Raw genomic sequence first — 6,000 nt, 5'->3', positions numbered from 1 at the left:
TACTATAATAATAAGTAAATACAATAACTAATACATACAATAAAAATAAAAAGTAAAAATAACCATATGAAGTTCAGGTACAATGATTTATTTCTCTAGCTGTGTATAGTACTTAGCAAAAGCACATATTGCTGACACAACTGTCCTGATTCCCGTGCACCGCGTGTAAAGGGTTAAACTTCCCATTACACGAAAGATTAACACGTATTACAAAGTATCAATATTATTCAATGATATAAGTATCATTAAAGCCTCGTGCAAACCGTCTCTCAGGTACGATCCCACATCTATCGACCCCCCTCTTCCTCCTCATCATCATCATCGTAATCATAAATCATCATGTCAACATAATTATTCATCTACGGACACGGATTGTTTTATTAAAGCTCACTGTTGTTACAGATATTTATGGCCGATAACGTAATGTCCACTGTCGTGTAAGCACGCGCAGGCTTCGCGTGCAGAAAAAGTCTATAAAGAGGGCAACGAGACAGGAAAACGGTGCAGCGTGACAGAGAGCGACAGATATGACACAAATTACCACACACACCGCTTTATATCGTGTTTTACCCACGACGAGTCCTTAACTATCGTATGCAATGTGTGAATGAAGGGCAATGTTGTTCACTAATGTGTGTTTGTGCTCGATGACTGCTGCGTGTGTGTTTGTTCAGACACACTGTGTACAAGGTCTGTTTTCACGATGGCTCGTCCATATCGTTCAGTTTACACTTTCCTTTCACGTAATGAATGATATTCTACAATTCTTCTGTAACTGTTGTGTGTTTTGCGTGTCGTTTAAACGTCCAGGACATTATGAAGATGTGGTTTTAATCTCTCTATCTCGGAACCGTGCCGAAATGGTTCGCGCTTTCTGAGTGGCGGTCTCGGGCCGTCACTCAAGCGTGCGGCCAATCACAACTCGCCTTACATGAAAACTATATTTTCACTCACTGCATGTACAGTAGACTGTATGTTGCAAAAAAGTGAACGGGAAAAGGCACTATCGAGGGGGCGAGAGAGGTGGACAACGGCGTAGTCGACTCCGGACCTGTTAAGTCACTTTGGTGGCGGTAAGTGCGGACGCACATGCACTGTTAGACTTTATTTGACGAGCACGGCGCCGATCTGACACCAGTAATATACAACACCCAGGAAGCTCTAATAAAGTAGTGTTAGACGAGTTGATCTATGATCAAAAAGCATTGAATGGCGCGGCGGTGTCGACCCTTGAGAAGTGGGTGCAACTAAAAGACAGCAGAAAAGTTTAGGCAGAATGATTTGACTGTGAACGATGATGATGATGATGAAGAAGATGATGATGATGTGACAAGGGTAGGCCAGTCAGTCCAGCGCTATGAACATCCACACACTGTGCACAAGGGCTTCATAACACAGCAGTCAGTGGGAACACTTGAACACTTGGGGGAGGAGGGCGAAGAGAAAACAAGCTGAGAAAATTGTTCGCTTGAAACGAAAGTACAGATACTAAGTGCGATTCGGCCCCACCGTTACTCGTTTATATAGTGATCATCGCGATTCAAATGTAGTTTTGTCGACTTCACGTTGCGCCTTTCCAAGCACGGCGGCGTCCATCCGGTAGAAATAACAGACAGTAAGTGCTGGTGAGTCTGTCTGTGGGGCTACTGTACGGACGGCCAGTGCAGAACTGTTCCGATGTGTCAATAAGTTTGAGGTGGACGGGAGGCTGGAATGAGAAGGCCCTGGCATTTCGGCTTGATTTCAGGGGTAAGTTTGCATCCACGGACGCCGCGATGACTGAAAACTTCGTGTTTTGTGCGTGAAAAAGACCCGAGTGTCGATCGATCGGGTGGACGGTGCGAAATTCGTGCCAGTTTGTTGCACCGACATGGAGATCCCGAGGGCTACGATTATAAACAACTTAAAGGGATCGCCGTGTTTGACACCTGCCGAACATCAGCGTTTCTGTGAATTTGGCGATGCAAAGCGTTGATATAACACGGATCAAGGCAGCTATGTGCCCTCATCAGGGGAACCGAATGGCCACTTCCCTCATCCAACGCAATGTTACAATGTAACAACGATCAAACTCGTTGCGTTTCAAAAGCGCGAACGTCGGACGCAAAGTGTCCAACGGCGATCGTGCGATTATCGCGTATGGCTCTGTTAATGACACGCCAGAGCAATCTCGCATCACGGGTGCTAGCAGGCTAGCCAGCTACTTTTAGTCTATCTGACAAAACGCTGTGGGAAACCCGAGCGCAAACCCGTCTCATTTGAAAAGTCTCCCCCGAAAACCCCTAGTTTAAGTAACGAAAGGGGTCGTGTGCACGCGGTGGGGGTTCTCTCCGTGAAAACGCACTGGCGGAGTTTGACAGGAGTGAGATTTATACTTCATCTTCCCCAAAGCAAGATGGACTCTCTTCGTGTGTCTGGCTTGTCAGAGCCCACATCGACATTTTGCACCGAGATGCAAAACGGAGCACGATTCGGATCAGGGGTCAAACGAAGTGTGAAATGAGCTCGATGATGTAAATAATCGGGATATATCACGGAGATGGTGCTTTGTGGAGTTCTTGTGATCTAGAGTTCCCTCGGGCTGCAGAGAGGGAGAGAGAGCACCACTGTCAGGCTATACCTGAAAACTAAACGCTGCAATACTGTACGTACAGTACTGTCGTTCCACTCGACGAAACTGTGTCGGACGTGCTTTAATACGACATTCGTGAACGAGCACGAGCGTTTGATACATACAGTGTATGGTGTGAGTGATGTCATACCGGGAATTCATAACTTTACGCTTCATCAACAACAACGAGGTGCCACCGTAGTTTATGTGTCATAGGCTACCACTAACTAATCCTCAACACACGGTTAAAAAATGTCGCTGACCGACGAGATCCGACTTATGCCGTGCATTTGGCTTTGCTTTTGACGATTTATTCCTGTACTGAGGGCACAGTGTTTTTTTTTTCTTTTACTTTGTAGGTCATCTTCATCGCATGATACAGCACGACTGACAGATCCATCCTCATCTTTCAAATACCGTATTTCCATATTCTGTGACTCTGTAAGTACACCTTCACTTCATCCCATGCGTTTTCCCTTCATATCTTTTAAATTCGCAGTGTATTTTGGGTCTAATGCATTGACATCATTGATCAAACACTCATGACATCACAGGTTTTTAAGCTCATGTCTGTACATAATCACCTGCTTATTGGGATCGTGCTCAATCCGAGATAAAATTCATATTCATTCTTCAGCGTTTTATCATTGCTGCTTAAAAAAGGTCTATTATTTGCCACAATAACAACAATAATAACCTTTTATGGCAATTATTTGTATATGGCCATCATATGTGTTTATCAAATGCATAGCACGTGTCAGATTTTTAAAGTGCAGTTCAGTGCTCTGATTTTTGTATTCATGTTTTTGTGTAGTTCATAGTTTGGTAACAGAGTTGTAAAAGTTTGCAGGCCTCCAAATCCACTATTTGCATGTTGTTGTTGTTTGTAATAAACATATGAAGAGTTTCATTGCAAAACGAGATAAATCCATTTTTTTTTACATTTTTGTCAAAACATGTTTATTATTATGTTATCATGTTATTATTTTGTTTTATGGTGCTACAGGCTGTATTTTTTAAGTTATGAAGGTTTTAAATCAAAACAAACTAACTGCAGTTGCAATGAAATGAATTGGAATGCACAACCAAAAAACGCGATTTCTGAACAATTAAAAATGGTGGTTATCTCGTTTTGCAACGAAACTCTTCATATATATCCTTTTCTCACAGACAACACATTTCTGATGTTTTCAGTACATTTACCAACAGTGCATTAAAGTTTGATTTCAGTTTATTATTTCTGCTAGTGACACATCTATATATAACATGTAACTTCCTAGATATTAAATAAATATTCAATATTGAAATATTTATTTAAACAAAACAGCATCATTGGTCCTACTTGTGCATTTAAAATACACCCCTGAGGCTTTTATCTTCTTTCTTAAAGGAATAGTCCATTTTCTTAAAAGAAAAATCCCGACAATCCACTCACCACCATGCCACCCAAAATGTTGATGTCTTTCTTTGTTCAGTCGAGAAGAAATTATGTTTTTTTGAGGAAAACATTCCAGGATTTTCTCATTTTAATGGATTTTAGACACCAACAATTAACACTTAACTCAACACGAAACAGTTTTTTTCAACGGAGTTTCAAAGGACTATAAACAATCCCAAACGAGGCATAAGGGTCTTATCTAGCGAAACGATTGTCATTTTTGACAAGAAAAATAAAAAAATATGCTCTTTTAAACCACAACTTTTCGTCTAGGTCCAGTCCAGCGCGACCTAACGTAAATGCGTAGTGAAGTAGGGAGGTCACGTGTTACATATATACAACGCACATTTGCGGACCATTTTAAACAATAAACTGACACAAAGACATTAATTAGTATCAGTTGACATACAACAACGTAGGAACGGTCCTCTTTCAAGACACTTGTAAACACTGGGGCGGAGTTTCGCGTTCGTCTTCTGTGACCTCTTGACGTCATGACGTATTGCGTGGGGTCAACTAGCGTATCCCGACCAGATCTAGACGAGAAGATGTGCTTTAAAAGTGTATATTTGTTATTTTTCTTGTCAAAAATGACAATCGTTTTGCTAGATAAGACCCTTAATAAGATTATTATGCCTCGTTTGGGATTGTTTATAGTCCTTTGAAACTCAGTTGAAAAAAACTGTTACGTGTTGAGTTAAGTGTTAATTGTTGGTGTCTATTAAAGTCCATTAAAATAAAAAAAATCCTGCAATGTTTTCCTCAAAAAACATCATTTCTTCTCGACTGAACAAAGAAAGACATCAACATTTTGGATGACATGGTGGTGAGTAAATTATCTGGATTTTTCTTTTAATAAAATCGACTATTCCTTTAAATGTCTTAAAAAACAGCCTAATTTAAAACTAAACAGGTGGCTAATTTAAATTCTGTCATTATTTATTCACCTTCTTGTTTCTTGAAATTCAACAATTTTATTTCATTAAACAGAGGAGGAGATTTTAGGTGGAATGTTTTACCTTATTTTGTGAGATGTGACGTATATTTTTGTGCGAGACGTCCGTTTTAATAGCCAACCGATAGGAAACAGTGGTGTGGAGCAAACAGTTTATATTTATATTTATATACAAGATTTACTACACCTGCCATGTATGACCCAGTGTGAGGATGAAATTAAGAAGTGGCCTGATGTATCATATGAAGATATATTCAGTCATTTCGTGTTGTTGCTCGGGGGTGATGGGTCTTCAAAGCGCAACTATAAAAGCACAGAGGCATCTTTCAAGGTTTCCCACAAAAAAATTGTTAGTTAAGGTGGTTGGGGGGCGTGGCAATCAAAGGGGCGGGTCATGTACGCGTCATGATGAAAATGAAAATAGTTTTATTAAAACACTCAAATAAAACTTAAATTTGAAGAAACTATGACAGAAAATGAACACATACTAGATTATTAATAAATTAAATGTTTTTAACAGATACCTCTAACGGGAATAGCTGCGTGATGATGTGAAACTAAAGGGTTAATAAACACAAACTGAAGCAGATGTTATAGAACGTCTGTTGCGAACGATTATAGATAGCGCGAAGATTGCAAAAACTGATTATTTTCCACTATTAATTACATTATCTTAAAGGAGTGTAACTACTGTAGCATGTAAATAATGCACATAAATAACGTGAGCAAGAGCGCTCAACAATTATATCTAATCAACAGGCACAACCTTGCTAGCAGGTTGCTCAAACAACAAAATCACCAGCTAACTTACTTTAAATTTGCAAGAACTATAGACTTATACAATAGCAGGCTTAAATAAACCCAAAACATAAGTCTACTTACAGTTCTCACGGACATGCGTTTTATCAACTATCGTTCGCGCTATTGTCTGAGATGTTGTATCAGCTGGCTAGTTGTCCTCCAGACAGTGACGGACCACGTCTTTCTCTCATTTCG

At 40.1% G+C, this 6,000-nt stretch overlaps 1 protein-coding gene across 7 annotated transcripts in view; it reads left to right on the top strand.

Annotated features, from left to right (window-relative positions):
* Positions 1-699: 699 nt before the first annotated feature.
* Positions 700-6,000, top strand: part of bbx (BBX high mobility group box domain containing) — a 47,361-nt gene continuing 42,060 nt past the window's right edge. For 2 of the 7 annotated variants that reach the window (XM_073874305.1, XM_073874306.1), the window contains exons 1-2: positions 700-1,073; positions 2,971-3,052. The gene's annotated coding sequence lies outside the window, so the exon portion shown is untranslated. Of the gene's footprint in view, positions 1,074-1,134; positions 1,750-1,824; positions 2,645-2,970; positions 3,053-6,000 lie in introns of those variants that run through there. The other 5 variants (XM_073874300.1, XM_073874301.1, XM_073874303.1 and 2 more) reach the window with 5 other exon arrangements.

This window comes from Misgurnus anguillicaudatus, chromosome 12 (assembly GCF_027580225.2).
Source record: "Misgurnus anguillicaudatus chromosome 12, ASM2758022v2, whole genome shotgun sequence".
NCBI lineage: Eukaryota > Metazoa > Chordata > Actinopteri > Cypriniformes > Cobitidae > Misgurnus > Misgurnus anguillicaudatus.
This window is presented reverse-complemented; position numbering and strand designations above follow the sequence as displayed.